At 39.0% G+C, this 16,039-nt stretch overlaps 1 pseudogene; it reads left to right on the top strand.

Annotated features, from left to right (window-relative positions):
• The first annotated feature begins 14,464 nt into the window (after positions 1 to 14,464).
• On the top strand, positions 14,465 to 14,903 carry LOC101529889 (transcription and mRNA export factor ENY2-like; annotated as a pseudogene).
• The last annotated feature ends 1,136 nt before the right edge of the window (positions 14,904 to 16,039 follow it).

Below are 16,039 nucleotides of genomic sequence, written 5' to 3'. Positions count from 1 at the left end.
CAAATTTGCAGTAGATGTTGTATTCCTTTGAGTAAAATTTCACATTTCTTATAATGAAGTTGTACTAACAATGAGTTAGTTGCATTTATGCAGGCGTAAAACAGATTTTACATTTTGTTTATTTTTGAAAGGAGTTTTGACTTTGTAAACAATTTTGGATCAACTTTTTCATGAGTTTATATGCTACTACAGTATTAAGCAGTGAGATATCTGCTGTCATCCTTCTAACTATTCTCCTGTGCCAATGTTTTCCTTTTCTCTTGCTATGTTTTCTATCATTGCATTGAAAACACTTGAGTATGATATGCTTTTATATAAATACCCTTCTATTTTTTGTGATTAGAATTAACTGAGCTTCTGAGTGTGTGGGTTTGTATACATTACTCAATTTAGATTCCAGTTACACATGTATTAGGTTTCATGAATCTGTCCCACAGCCAAACTGTTTTCATTATTGTTGGTTATTGTTCTCTTTTATAATAAAATTTACCTATCTTTTCTTGGGCAATTCATATAATCTAACATGATATGGTCTAATCTGTAGTTAATCTAATCCAGCAAACATAAAATGTCATTTGCTACATGGCTTTACTCTTTGGAAGATATACATCTGGCACAGCTCTATTCAATGTTTCACTGTAGGAATAAAAATTGTTTCAGTGTGTGGAAAACAGTCGTAAGAACTGCTTTAAAGATAGTTCTAATATCTGTGTCAATTTTGGGTTAGTTTTAAGTAATAAAGCAATGTTCTCAGGTCACATTTGTTATATTTCTTTATATACCTGATAACTCTTGATTGGATGCCAGATACTTGCATTTCACTTTGATGGATGTTATGCTTTATTTATTTATTTATTTGCATTTTAGGAGCTGGAAATATGGGAAAAAGCATTATTCCCAACCATATGAAGTATCTCTAGTTTTTTGGGGTGGTTAGTTTCCATCTCCAGCCAGACTCCTAAATCAAAGAATGGCAATATCCCTTGCCAATTCAAGTATTCTCTTCTGAAGAACACTGGTGTAGGAAATTTTTAAAAGACAAAACAAAACAAATATGTTCATCTCAAATCAGAAAATCTATCAAAATCCCTGTTCTGTTGCAGTCTAGAAGCTCTTAAAGGGGTATTCTGGCTAAAGTAGATTTCATTTCTTTCTAGTATCACTGTCCTTCGTTGTTCAATATGCAGTTTTCCAAGTCATTGATCCATGCATTTTATTCATTTTTTAAGTTTTAACAAGTGGTAAGACATATTTTCATTACCTTATTTATCTTTTTTTTGGAAGAAAAAATCTTAAAATAATTCCTCCTATAATTTCTCAATCATCACTGTACTCCTGGTTGTATGCTTTCAGTTAGAAATGTTGAAGGGGATAAAGAGGGACCAGTGTAGTGGCATTGTGCAGGCATGCTATATGGATGTCAGTTTGAGCTTTGGCTGCTCCACTCCTGACCTATCTTCCTGCGCTTGGCCTGGGAAGGCAATTGAGGATGGCTGCTGTCCTAGGAACCTTACACTCATAGAGCAGACCTGGAAGAAAGTACTGGCTCCTGGCTCTGGGGCAACTTTGGCTGTTACAGTCATCCGGAAAGTAAACCAGTGAATGGAAGATCTCTGTGTCTCCTCTCTGAGTACCTGTGCCCTTCAAGTAAAAATAGATATATCTTCAAAAAATGTAAGCGAATAAGGAACATGGAAGTGGCAGAGAAAAAAAGAAAATTGCATTGATTTGTAAAGGAGAGTTTACAGGGTTCCAGGAACACTGTAGGAGTTTTAACAGGGGTTCTCCAGTGCCTGAAAGTGAATCAGATTTTAAGATGACTATCGAAGAAAGAATTATGTCACTGTCAAAGTATTATGCACATAAAATCTTCATTGTCAACTTATTTGTAAAACACTTACAGAAATACCATGGCATGTTTTTTTCAAATGAAAGTGAAATTAGTGTTGAAATCAGTTACCTTGACATTCTGGTTGTGATTGTGATGAATCATTTTGAACCAGAGTCCTGGATGTGTTTACATCATCTCTGGCATAAAGACTAATGACAGGGCATCATGTCTTAATAAAGAAACTGCACTACTCTCTGATTTCCAACTTTCCTGTTAGCACTCATTCTACATGTGATCTTACTAAAAGGTGACAACAAAAGATTCCACAATAAGTTCATTCATGTGCAGACAATGAAAGCCAGGTCATGGCTGTCACCAAGCTAATAGTGATTATAATAATATTTTGAAGGAAAAACATACCAAAAAAAAAAACCCAGATGCAAATGTTTGGTGTAGTGAATAAGTTTCTACTTGGTATGCCCACATCCTATATGCAAGGGCCTGGATTTGAGTCACAGCTCTGCTTCTCTTCCAGTTCTGTGATGAGGTACACTTTGGGAAGCATAAACAGATGGCTTAGGTATTTGGTTTCTTAAGACCCACTTCAGACACTCAGAATTCTGGGCTCTTGGCTTCAGCCTGCAGAGTTCCACTATTGCTCAACTTTGCCATTGGCATCTCAGGAGTAAATCAGCAGATGAAAGATTCTCTCCCCCTCTCTTTTTGCCTTTCAATAGATTTTTAAAAAGTAACATTGGTGAGTTTTGATAGCTAGTAGGCACTTGAAAATATCAGGGCAATAGATCACAAGAGTTGAATCTTTGAAAACATGACAGTTTCCTTTAGTCAAGAGGGCAAATCTGTCTGAAGGAGAGGAAGGAGATAGGAACACGATGAACATGTTGGTTTGGCAAGCCCAGTTGTATATTCAGAAATACACACAAACAAGAGAGATTGATTTATTCATATGAGAACTTCAACAACGTCAACTTCTCAGTGTCTATTACGCATCAGAAGGGAACAACATAGTTTCCATATTCGCTGAGATTTCACTCCAGTGGGAATCCAGGAATGAACTAAAGTAGGAAGCGCTGCACTTGGAACTCAGGGGACAGTCAGCAGACCTGAGACAGGACGCACTAGCAAGGCTACTTGAAAGAAAAACAGAAGTTACTGTAAATAGTGAGCAATAGTGAATCAAGGGCACAGGAGGAGGAAAGAAAAGAGGAAACGGTTTGTCCATTGAACAATTGAAAAGTACCAAAGAGGTCAGTGGTTTTGAAGGTCAGCTGGCAACAAAGTATGCTCAGGAAGAGCAAACTGTGGTGGGGACTGTGCGGGTGAATGAGGGCCGGTCAGGAGCTATGGAGAGACAGTTAATGGAGGAATGAAATGTGTGTGGAGAGAGTTCTAGACATCTAGGCGAAAGTGAGAGTGGCCTCTTCTCAGTGGGGAGGACCTTGGATATTACCAAAAATAGGATTGGGACTGGAGCAGAGGGAGAGGGGAGGCAAAAGATGGGAGGAAGGGGTGAACCAAGAGGCGCCCAGGCTTATACACCAGCAGCCTCATGGACTGTGGTTTCAATTTGTCTCCCTTTCTTCATCGCAGTGACTGGCCTCTTTCTGATCTGAGTACACATTCTGGCCCCTAACATGCTGCAGGTACTAGTGGGAGAATTGCACAAAGATTCATAGTGACCATCTCATTACGCCACCTGCTGTCCATGCATCAGAGGCCTTCAGCAGCCTGCAGCAAAGCTTCAGATAATGGGGGTCTGCAGCAGTGCAGGAAAAAGACCCCAAGAGTAATACAGAGACAGCGGGCTTCTGGGGAGAGGACCTGGGCAGTGGGCTGCGGTGGGAATTGCAACTGGCGATAGTGAGTGGTGGTCGGTGGGCGGGAGCGTTGGGGGATGGCCATCTGTGGCCTGGGGTCCGCGAAGGACATCGGTGGGCTAGGGTCCTCAGCAGCCTGAGATCTGAGGGCCCAGGGCAGCGGACAACAGGCGGTGCCTGGCCGGGTCGGATTTGAAGCCCCGCAGGCTCGTGGTCACATTGAGCCGAGGACTGCATCCTGCGGTGGGCAGCAACCTGAGGGTTCAGGTTCGCCGAGGACTAGAGTATGCAGCTGGCTGAGGGCCGAGGGCCAAAGGCAGTGGGCGGCTGGCTGAGCGAGGGGGCGCCGAAGGTGCGCGGCCGGAGGTGGGCCGGGACGGAGCCGGCCAGCGGCGAGCTGAGGCGCCGGGGCGGAGGCGGGTGGCGAGCTGAGGGACCCGAACCAAGGCGGGCCAGCGGCTAGCTGAGGGACCCGGACGGAGGCGGGTGGCGAGCTGAGGAACTCGAGCCAAGGCGGGCCGCGGCGAGCTAAGGGGCCGGGGCGGAAGCGGGTGGCGAGCTGAGGGGCCCGGACGGAGGCGGACGGAGGCGGACGGAGGCGGAGCGGCCGGCGGGGAGCTGAGGGGCCGGGGCGGAGCGGCCGGCGGGGAGCTGAGGCGAGCTGAGGGGCCGGGGCGGAGCGGCCGGCGGCGAGCTGAGGCGAGCTGAGGGGCCGGGGCGGAGCGGCCGGCGGCGAGCTGAGGCGAGCTGAGGGGCCGGGACGGAGGCGGCCGGAGGCGAGCTGAGGGGCCGGAGGCGGACGGGGCGGAGCGGCCGGCGGCGAGCTGAGGGGCCGGAGGCGGACGGGGCGGAGCGGCCGGCGGCGAGCTGAGGGGCCGGGGCGGAGCGGCCGGCGGCGAGCTGAAGGAAGGGGACGGAGGCGGGCTGCCAGCTGCTGAGGGCCGGGGCGGAGCGGCCAGCGCTGGTCGGGGGCGGTGAGGCAGCCTTCCCGGGAGTTTCCTCGCATCCTCACACTTGTGCTTCCGTGTGTACCCGCACGTTTTCTTACACATTCCGAGATAGTCTGTTACAAACTTTACGCCTTTTTTTTTTCTTCACGTGCTGCAGTTCAAGACTTACATTTGACGCATTTTATCACAAATTTCCCTGCCACGTCGTATTTGAGGCACCCTAATTTCTTGCCGGTAGATTTTCATGTTTGAGATTATTTGCCATTACAATGAACAAAGCAAATTGCCAGATGTGAGTGGACTTTTATTTTAGAGAAGAGTGTCTCCTCCTTTTTGGGGGAAAGTTGTATCTGCGCGTCCTGAAGCGAGGCTGCTGCTTGGGGGTGCTCTGTGTTCTTAGTTACCCTCATGTACCTTTTTATTAGGAAACTGAGGAGCTAGCAGTTTTTATTTGAAATATCCAATGGATGTATCTTTTACTTTATTTTTACTCTTATATGCGATGTTGTATCTATTTTTCTTACCCTGGATTTGTTTTCTTTTTTCCTCTTAAGATTCCTATGGTGGGGAAAAAAAAAAAGATTTCTATGGTGGAACATTAGAGGATTGGTTTCAGGTGTGTCTTTTAAGATATGCATTAAGGAGTAGCAGCCTGTGCTTTGTTTTGTTTTCTATCCTCTCCTGACACGGCAAGATATTTCGGGCTAAATTGTATTATTTCTCTGCAAGAGCTAGTGTCATGGAGTCCTACTTGGTTTTGCTGAGGGATCTGTGAGAAAGTTCTGGACAGCAGATGCAGGCTGGGACGCTGGAACTTTTTCTGGATTGTAAATCCTGTTAGCTGACAGATTAAGACAATATGTGTGCACCCTAACTAACATGTATAGTCATATCTGTGTTCCATGTATGTATTTGGCAGATACATATTTTGAGATGTTTCTTCACTTTATATAGGCTGTTTTTCACTCTTGATTTTGTTTCCTTTTTGTACAAAATCTTTTGTCATGCAGTCCCATCCATTTTTCCATTTCTTTTAGCTTTTAATACATATGTTACAAAATATTTTGCTAAATTCATTCCTAAATGTATATTTTATTTAGATGTTGTTTTTAAAGAGTTTTTGGGTTTCATTTTCAGACTATTGATCACTCGTGTATCGAAATAAAAATAGATCTTTTTAACATTGACAATAATACTGCCACCTTGTGGAAATTTTTTGTTCTAATATTTCAGTTAATTCCATAAAAATTTCTAAACACGAATTCCCGTGTTTCACAATTAGAAGTTCTTGGATTCCTTTTCCATGAAGATACTGTACATTTATATTTCTGATCTAGTTGTCCTGATTACAACTATCAGAACAATGTTGAGCAGAATTGGCAAGAAGGTAGATGGTAGACTTCTTATTTAGGCAATCATCTACTAACTTCCCGGTGCATGAACAGGTACAATCTAGGTATATTGATTTAAGATACGTGAAGACCAAGCAATGCATAATTCCCTATGTCACAATGCCTTGCATGCCCTATTAGGTTAAACATATTCTCTTCTATCCATAATCTATTAATTTTTTTTAAATCATGAATAAGTTACAGATTTTTTCAGACTTTTTTCCACCTTTTGGTATGATCCTTGTTTCTGTTAATATGATAAGTATTTATCAGTTTGTTTTATATGTCAAATCAAATTTATCTTCCTGGAATAAATTCTCTTAATCATAATACATAACCATAGTTATATATCTCTTGGTTTGTTTTCCTAGTATCCCCATGGAGTTGATTGCCTCTCTATTTATATGATTGCACCTTACAAGTCTGTAGTATTTTTCTTTCTTACAATGTCATGATATAGCTTTATTTCTTACTCTGGTTTCCCCTACTATTTCTCCTTCTCATTTTCCCCCTAGGTCTCCTTCGCATCTTCCTTCTATCTTTTAGACATTTGTGAGGTGGTAGTATACTTCTTGAAACATTTGGAATCATTCACCAGTTGACTTATCTCCACTTAAACAGGAAATTGATTCGTAACAACTAACTGAGCCTGAAAGGAAATTCTTCCCCATCTGGACCCTCAGTGCAATTATGCCTTGACCGTCACCTGCACATGGATTCACAGCTAAGAGAAACTGTGAGTAATTTGCATGTGGATTACAGGCACTAAACTTTGTGGTAGATTTTTATTCAGTAATAAATGATATATCTAATATTAAAATGATATTGTATCCTGGATTAGATTCTGGAAAGTCAACCAGTTGTACCTGCTTCAAGAAGATACTATTGGTTTATTCTACCCCTCTTCTTATTCTTTACACCATCTCCACCTTGAGGTCATTCACCACTTGTTACAAGTCAATTCTTGTGCCTCACATTTCACACGATACTGTTTTCTGACATTGTCTGATAGTATAGTTGCAGCTATCAATATGGATTTTCTGGATGAAACCAATTCTGGAGTTGAGAAACCAAGATTATGTCAATGACATAACGTAAGTCATGTTCCCAATTCAGAATAATGATAAAAGAATTTCCCTGATTTCTCAAAAGACTGTGCATGTAGGCATTTGAGAAAATCCTGTGATTCTTCACTTTTTTTTTCATTTTGCAGATTTCATAATGAATTTATTGGGGCCCTGTATTCTGTTGAGACTTACATTACTGGATTATATTACCCTTTTCAAAGTTTTAACAGTAGTTTCATGCCCAGGTACTCTGTATTTTTCCATTGTCCTTTCCTACCACAAAATATTACAGGCTCAGTGTTAAATGTGGAAAGCAGGTTTATTTAGCTCATGGTTTGGGGGGCTGGAAGTCTAAAGAGTGTGGTTTCTGCTCTTGGGAGAGGTCCTTAGGCTATGATTCATCAGGCTATGGCTGTGGTTCCTCATGCCATGGTGGATGTGATTACAGCAAGGGCATATGCTAAAAACATGGAATTGACTTTAAAATTAGATAAGGAGTAGAGAATGGGAGAGGAAAAATCTATAATTTTGTGAGGGGAGCATTACTAAGATTTTGGTGAGGAATCAGAAAATGAGGAAATTAGTAAATTATTCTAAAACATAAGCAAATATTCTTGTGCAAATAAATAAAAAGCTATCCTTGTTAACTATTGCAAAAACTTTGCTGCATGGGGTCTATTCCCAGAATTATTTTGGAAAGCAGAATTTAAGCATGATGTACTGGTTTTGGGAGGAAATTTCTCCATTTATTCAATAATATTTTAGCAAAAATAGAACAAGAAAATTGTCATCATATAAATCTTTTCACACTGAAGTAAAAGATGGGAATTTTATGTGTTAGGTGATGCTATAATCAAGGAACCTGGGCTTCAATACTGTATTCAAAGAATGCCAAGGCCATATTTATGGTAGTATGTATATTATATTATATTATATTATATTATATTATATTATACTATATTATATATTTTCATAACTAATCATGCTTATTCTATGCATACAAAAAAGTGATATTCCACATAAACTCCATACTTCATGGCATTTGTGTACTGAAGGACAAACGTAAGATAATTCCAAAATTTGAAGTAGATGTTTTCATTTTGACAAAAATTTGTATTTTTGAAAGTAGGAATAGGAAGTTTTATTTAAATTAATTCATAATATCACAATTTTATCAAATGCAAACAACAACAATAATCATAGGAAATGCCACTTGAGTCCACGGAGAATAAGTTAACTTATTTATGTCCATCATATCCTATACCTCTATTGGATAACTATTTGTCTTTTGATCTTTCTCAATATTACTCTTTGTGTTTCTTCTTTAGTAAGAGATGAGAGGTATAAAGATCAAGTTCGCTGAAATGGCTTCCCTTGTGTTTTTCTCTTTTTCTTATGGGTTGCACTTGTAGATATTTGAACCATGACTTTGTGAAATAGTGAGGTTCTATGGCAGCTCAACTTTTTTAGGAGCTTATAGGGTTTCTCTGTCTTGTTCCTATGCTGGGCATGAAGAATGGCCACCTTATTCTATTCTTCCATATTCTCAGTTCTGTCTCCCCTATTCAAAACATTCAGAAATTCTCTTGGAAGTTCTGTGGAAAGAGATAAATGAGTCAATAGTGAAGTGCATATTGTTATTTCATATCCCTCACATGTTAATCTTCACTTTTTAAAGTGCAGTGTCTCACAAACCTTGTTTCTCAGTTGGAAATGTTTTATTTTTGCTTATTGTAAAAAATATCCAGTCCATATTAATTATCCTACAGTATCTTCATTCGTTCCTCATAATTACTTAGTAATAACTGTAATCCTGGCATTAAGACTTAAGATGAAAATAGCAGGGTGGGTTAGGAAGAACAAAGTGGAACTCCCATTAAAAGAAATTTAAGTGGATTGGCCTTTATGTAACATTAAAGGAAAGACAAAACTGTGTGTATTCTCAGGATCTCTAGTCGTTTACAGGTCACCTACAAGTATGTCAGTGAGTGAAGGGTTTAAGATGAATGTCAAATAAAACTTCTCTGCCAGTTAAACTATCAAGTATGTGTGTGTATATGTGCATGTGTATATCTATATATAATTATATATAATTGACTCATTTTAATGAGAAATCTTCCATAATTTAAGTTTTTGTTTTAGTGACATAAAAATAAAATATTGCCATTAATTAATAGTTGGATTCATGCTATCTTGCCATTCTGATACTGATCATTCTTGGTAATAACTTGATCCAGAGTCAAGGAAATCTTCACATCACCATCTGTGGCAGAAGAATGAGGTCAATGAAACACTTCTCAGACAAAGGGACTGCACCACTGTCTTGTGAGCTCCACCTTTTCTATTGACACACATCTGACATAGATGACCTTACTTCAACCTGATAAGAGAGGATTCTAGAATAGCTTCATCAACTTGCAGACTGAAAAACAGACTGCCACCAGGCTGACAGAAGTTATTATAGAATTTGGAGGGAAATGCATTTAGTACAAATGGTAAAATAGTATAAATAATGGACATTTGGAAATATCTATCTGTAGAAATACATTAAAAATGCTAAACTTTGAATATAGGAAATATCTTCTTGGTGTAAAACAGAAAAGTGATAGAGAATGAAGAAAGAGGTTTACAGGAGAGGGAACATGGTTCATTAGAGGTTCTGCAAAGCAAGTTGATAAATGGGAGGTCAGAGAATCAGCTGAGGTGGATGTCAGAATTCTGTCCTGAGAAGAGAAGGGAGCCAAAGAAGCGTGTCAGTCTTCAAGTTCTCGTCTTCAGATTGAAAGGTAGTTGGGATCTGTGAGGAAGCTGACAAAAATATAGGTTAGGCATTTGAGAGATTTGTTGATTCATGAGTGAAATTTAATACAGAGAAGAATCTTCTGTATTATCTGTCATTCGTCCGTTCCCTGTGGGGTTCACAAAACAATGTGAACCAAGTTTCTGAATTCTCAGATGTTTTTAGCTCGATAGAAATTCAGAAACCTTAACTAAATATTAGTTGGTGAGGGGAATGTATTGGAAGACATAGGAGACCTGAGACCTGGAAGAGAATGAATAAGGAGGACCACCAGAAGGAGAAACACTAAGGATATCTGCAGTGAGCAGCGGTGGACCCAGGAGAGAAGAGAGGGAATCAAAAGAAAACTGTGTGCCATAAAATAGGCCAGATCCTGGGACGAGGCTGGCATACTTGGAAGAAAGCGAGGATAGCAGGAGCAGGAAGACAAGTGAGCAGACAGTTTATGTGGTAATGCAGAGGAAAAACTTTAGTTATCTGGGTCTTCTTTCTTCCTTGCCCTCCTGGTTAGGACCTGGGACATTCCCAGAATGCTGAAATACAGCGGGCTTCAAGACTTCAAATGTTCCTGCACATCTTCCTTCTCCACTGCTACTTACCAAAGCCATTAGCATAGAGATCTATTGGAAGTGGAGCAGTTGGTTCATGAACCAATGTCCATATGGTATGCTAGTACTGCAGACAGAAGCTTAGCCTACTATGCCAAGGCACTAGCTTCAAGGATAATCTTAAAAAGGAAGAAAAAACTTAAGTTCTGGTGAGTTGTTCAAATGACAGATGAGGCAGCAACTTAAAACAAATGAAATAACAGAAGCAATGTCTGATTACAGGTCCCCTAGAAGAAGTGTTTATGTGTATGTATGCTTTGTTTCGTGAGATATTTCTTTGTTCTGTGATAAATGAATAAGTGCACAACACATAGCTGGTGTTATCTCATAGAAAATTGTATAGTTTTTTTTTTTTTACCAACAAGATATAAGGAAGCACAGATATGTTGTTTGGGTGAGAAGCACAAAATTGAGTTAACAAAACACAACATAATTGAATCAGCATAATATATATAGGATTCCTCTAGGACTGTTGTAAATCTCAACCAATATCTGTGGCTTGCAAGCAAAAAAGAAAGAATTCAACTGATTTCTGTACTAAACTATGTATATGAGTATCCAGGTTTGACTGGGTCTCCCATGTGGGTACTAGTACCCAAACATTGGCCATCATATATCCTTTCCCATACAGTAAGCAGAGAGCTGCATTGGAAGTGGAGCAGCCAGGCCATGATCCGTCAATCATCCAGCATGCCAGCACCACAGAATTAAGGATTATCCTGTTGAACCACCACACCAATCCCCTGAAAATTTCAAGTTAGTTTTTACATTATCAGATAGCAAGTGAAGTCTCAAGTAGTGAAGTTCCTATTGCCAATGTTTGTGATTTGGATTGAGTTCTTGGCTCTCAATTTGGGCCAGTTCCACTGGTACAGGTATTTTTAGAGTAAAATAGCAGGTGGGCAACCTTTCTTCTCTCCTCTGTCTTCACCTTCCCTCTCCACTCCTGTGCTCCTTTCCTCTCCCTTATTTCTCCTCTTTCTTTCCCCTCTCTTCTTCCTTCTTTCTCATTTTCTCTTCCTCCTCCTTCTCCCCTCCCACCTCCCTGTCTAAAGCAATCCATTTTTCAAATAAATAGGGACTTTAAAAGATAAAATAATAAAATACAATAAGTTTTGTGAACAATGAAGTTTTTCCAAGATCGTTTTAACTGAACAATCCTTTGTTTTCCCAATGTGCTTGTTAATTTCAATTTGCATAACTTAAGTGTATTATGCTAAATTTATTTCCTAAAATTTTCCTTCTATATACCAGTCTAACAGCAATTATGCTAGTTTCTTTTTTAAAAATATTTTATGTGTTTAGAAAACCCAAGTACACATACATACAGAGAGAGAGAGGGAGAGAAGGAGAGAACGCACTTCCATCTCTCCAGCCAGCCATAACATTCAGAGATGGGCCAGGTCAAAGTGAGGAAACGAGAATTCCATCTGGATCACCTGAGTAGGTGGCAGAAAGTTAAGTCCTGGGCCATCATCTGTTGCGTTCCAGGTACATTATGAGATGTTGTATTGGAAGCAAAGTAGCCAGAACTTGACCTCATGATATCTGATACGTTACTTTTTAAAAATTATTTTTTAAATAAGACAAATTGTATGTGTTTCACAATACAGATTTAGCATCATAGTGATACTTCCTACCTTACCCTAACTCCAGCCCATATTCCCACTGCCATGCCTCCATCCTTATATACATATGTATATATATATTTTTTTTCAATTTTGACAAGGGTATACTTTTAGTTCACTTGATAATCTTAGGCTTAACACTCCATTAAGTAAAGCATTCAACGAAGGACACATGGTGGGAGTAGATTGGCTGGACAGATTGACATTCAGGAAATATAAATAATAAATGAGGTGAGTTTCATTCCTGGTTTGGTGTGGAAGCACTACAAGTGTCAGTTATTATTTCTTTGAAGAGAGATGCATAGGCTTCTCATTTCTCAATAAGCCGTATTTCCCGAACTCCTCTAGCAGTGTATCTGAAAAACCCCACATAAACTATTTCAAAACAAGCCTTCTGGTTATTACAGCCAAGACCAAGAGAATCAGTAATTGTAAGCATCAGTTTTATTTCATCATTCAGTAAAGAAGTTACTGGCTCCTGTCTTTGGACTGGCTCAGCTCTAGCCTTTGTGTCCACTTGAGGAATGAATCATCGGATGGAAGATCTCTCTCTGTGTCTCTCTTCTCTTCTCTTCCTCCTCCTCTCTGTATATCTGACTTTTCAATACAAAAAAAGTGCAATGTGAAAATGGGGAAAATCTCTCATTGAAAATAAAATAGCGAGGCAGAGTCTATCCACAAACGCTCAGGAAGTCATCTAAGAGATAGTCACAGGCTAAGTATAGACTCTGCTGATAATGCTAGCTGAATACACAATTGCCAGCTTGAAAGAGGACTGGCCATTCATCACACTTACAGTCCATTATTCACAGCCCAGAGTATTTTCTGGACAGCCCCAAAGTTGTTTTCAGGAAACATGCCTGCAAAACCTAAGAACATATGGAACTACATGCTGTGCTCAGGTGTCTGCAGAGTCAACATGCTTGCTTTTAAGGTCAACATCATGGAATTTATTTTCAATACCACTATTATTACTTCGGTGAGAAATCTAATTTATGTTTGCTGGAGACACGGAGTGAGAGAAATGATCTGAGCTATGTTAGTACTATTGTGAATTTGAGAGCTGTTTAGGCATTATTATTTTGGGCATTTGCAATATATAATATTTTCTGACCCCTCAAAACATGTACTTGCTCTATGGAAAGAAAGCTTCATTCAAATGCCAGATACCAATACATGGAGAGGTATTTGGGTCACTAAATTTTAATTAGATATTTTATAATTATTAAAGGATTATCAAATATTTCCCCTTCATTTCAGTGTATGTATTAAAATATCCATGAATTACAATATGAATGTTATCTTTTCTGAATGTTTTTTTATTTTGTATGTCAGAGCTACACAGCGAAGAAAGGGAAGAAGGGGAAGGAGGAATAGGCAGACAGAGAGATCCCATCTATATATTCACTCCCCAGATGTCTGCAATAGCCACAGCCAGGCCAGGATGTATCTAGGAGTCAGGAGATTTATCCTTTGTTATTTTTAAAAAAGGTTTTTTTTTTATTGGAAAGGAAGACTTGCAGAGAGAAGGAAAGATAGAGAGGAAGATCTGTCCACTGATTCACTCCCCAAGTGGCTGCAACAGCTGGAGCTGAGCCAAGAACCAAGAGCTTTTTCCATTTCTCTCACATAGGTGTAGGGTCCCAAGACCTCCTATTTTAGCAACAAGAAAAATGGTCTCTTTACGTGATCTTGGAATACTATGTTATGTTCATACTTCCATAGGAAATTACTTACTTAGCAAGTAAATTACTTAATGTAAAAGCATTGGCAATCCCAGTACCTATGAAACTGTGACACATAATACAATGTAATTAATGAATAATAAAAAAAAAGCTTTGGCATTTAGGCCATACTCTATTTAATTGCTTAATTTCTTATGTGTGTTCCCCTTTGCTTTATCCTTACACAATGAGTGTTCTATTCATTTATTATATAGTTATATTAATCTACTTTGCTTCTAGCATCTCTCAATCTAATAAATTATGTTTTACATTTGCATGCATGTAGGATCATTCTGTGATAGAAGGTTCTGTGGAATGTGAACAGTATTATTAAGAGAGTATGACACTATCATAGGGAATCACTTCACCACCCAAAAGAAATATTTACTTCACCTAACCGATATTCTTGCCCAAGCCTAGCATAGGAACTACAAATCTCTTAAGCTTGTTCACTCTTCTATGTTTTCTATACTTACTACTCTGAAATAAACATCTTTGGGCATAATGCATAATTGTTTTATATGTTTATGATAAGTGTCAAGTGTATTCTTCAGGGTTTTATATTTATGTTCGTGAGGTATAAAGATAGTTTTTCTTGCTAAGTCTGGGCAGCCCAAGAGTGTGGTTAGCAAGATGAACAAAGATGTGCAGATGACAGCAGTGATTAACCAAAAATTGATAGAAACTGGAGAATGAGAACTCCTCAAAGAGTTGCTGCAAGCTAAATTAATTGAATGTGGCTGGAAGGATCAGCTGAAGGCTCACTGTAAAGATAATGATTTTAAATGATATGATTTGGCTTTTGCTTTTACATAAGAGGTAATTAAATAAAAAGGACTAGAATATGTTACTGTTGATGGTGGCTGAAATTACTCCATAAGGCAGAGCCCTGGTACCTGACAGTGTAAAGAAGGAGTTCCTACAGAGATTAAGAACATTCCTTGCTCAGCATGCCAGCCTTTAAGATTGAATTAGATTGTGTTCTGTGATTTTATTTCTGAAAGTAAAACTTGCCATAAATTAGAGGTCATTTTCCAAAAATAAAATCCTTTTTTGTATAATGGTATACAGTTTTCAGTACTGATGTATACCTTGTATTGATTTTTTCCCTCAATGTGTTATTTTAATAAATATCTCATGAATGAAGAATAAAACATAGTTTTTCTCTCTTGAAATCTTTTAGTCTAGCTGGGATATCAGTAAATACTGACTTCAATGCATTTGAAGTGATCTCTTAACTGTTTTGTTGGGAAAGAATTAGTGAAATCTAAAAGTTGTTGTTATGTATGTATGTATGTATATATGTATTTATTTATTTATTTGACTGCTTGAAGGTTTGCAAACATTCCCCAATGAATTCATCTTGGACTTGGCAAGAATGGAATACAAACAAGGATCATGTGAACTTAAACAAGGATTCTTTCACTCCAAGGCATAACTTGAGACCTCAGCCCAGCAACCTGACACAAGGTAGCTTCGAAGCATGTGTATCTGTGGTTTAGAACTACAACTCTGTGTGCTGATATATTAAGAAGAAATAAGTATTAATAAAAATACACTTGACAATTGTACTAACTTGTTATGCCTGACTAAATCCCAGGGAAGAGAAGAAGTCATTACTAGAAAGTGTAATAAAATGTCCGTTAGTTAACAAGTTCTGGGTCACTATCGATTCTTCTTGGTTCATGCATACATAGTGGCCAGGTAAGAAACTAACATTATAGAAAGCTGCTATTATCTGTACTATCTTTGCATTTTATGCACACCTAAAATCATTATAAGTAATAATATATATGAGAAGTAATATTCTATTACAAAAATATTGAAATGCCAACATTACGAAGAAAACTTTGGTGGGACACTTGAGGTGAAATGTGGGGAAAGAGCATCCAAGCAAGTTCCCTCAACTGCTCACCATTTCAAAACCCTGTTAACCCACGTCTGAAGGGTACCGTTGAGCTCCATGGCCTTGTCCTCCCTCTTTTTCCCATCTCTTTTTGCATTGCTCTGTCTCCTGTTCATATCAGTTAACACTTCTCCCAAGATAGGTGCCTGACCTTTACATATCTCACAAAGCCTATGTTTCAACTGCCTTTACTGAACTGCAGGATCTCAAAGAAAATCGCTTAGAAGACATGTCTTCTGGTCATTAGAAAGCAAAAATGAAAAACAACAATGACAATGAGCCTAAAACATATTTCT

Source organism: Ochotona princeps, chromosome 6, assembly GCF_030435755.1.
Source record: "Ochotona princeps isolate mOchPri1 chromosome 6, mOchPri1.hap1, whole genome shotgun sequence".
In the NCBI taxonomy this organism is placed as follows: Eukaryota; Metazoa; Chordata; class Mammalia; order Lagomorpha; family Ochotonidae; genus Ochotona; species Ochotona princeps.
The sequence above is the reverse complement of the archived record's forward strand: the minus strand, read 5'-3'. Positions and strand labels throughout refer to the sequence as shown.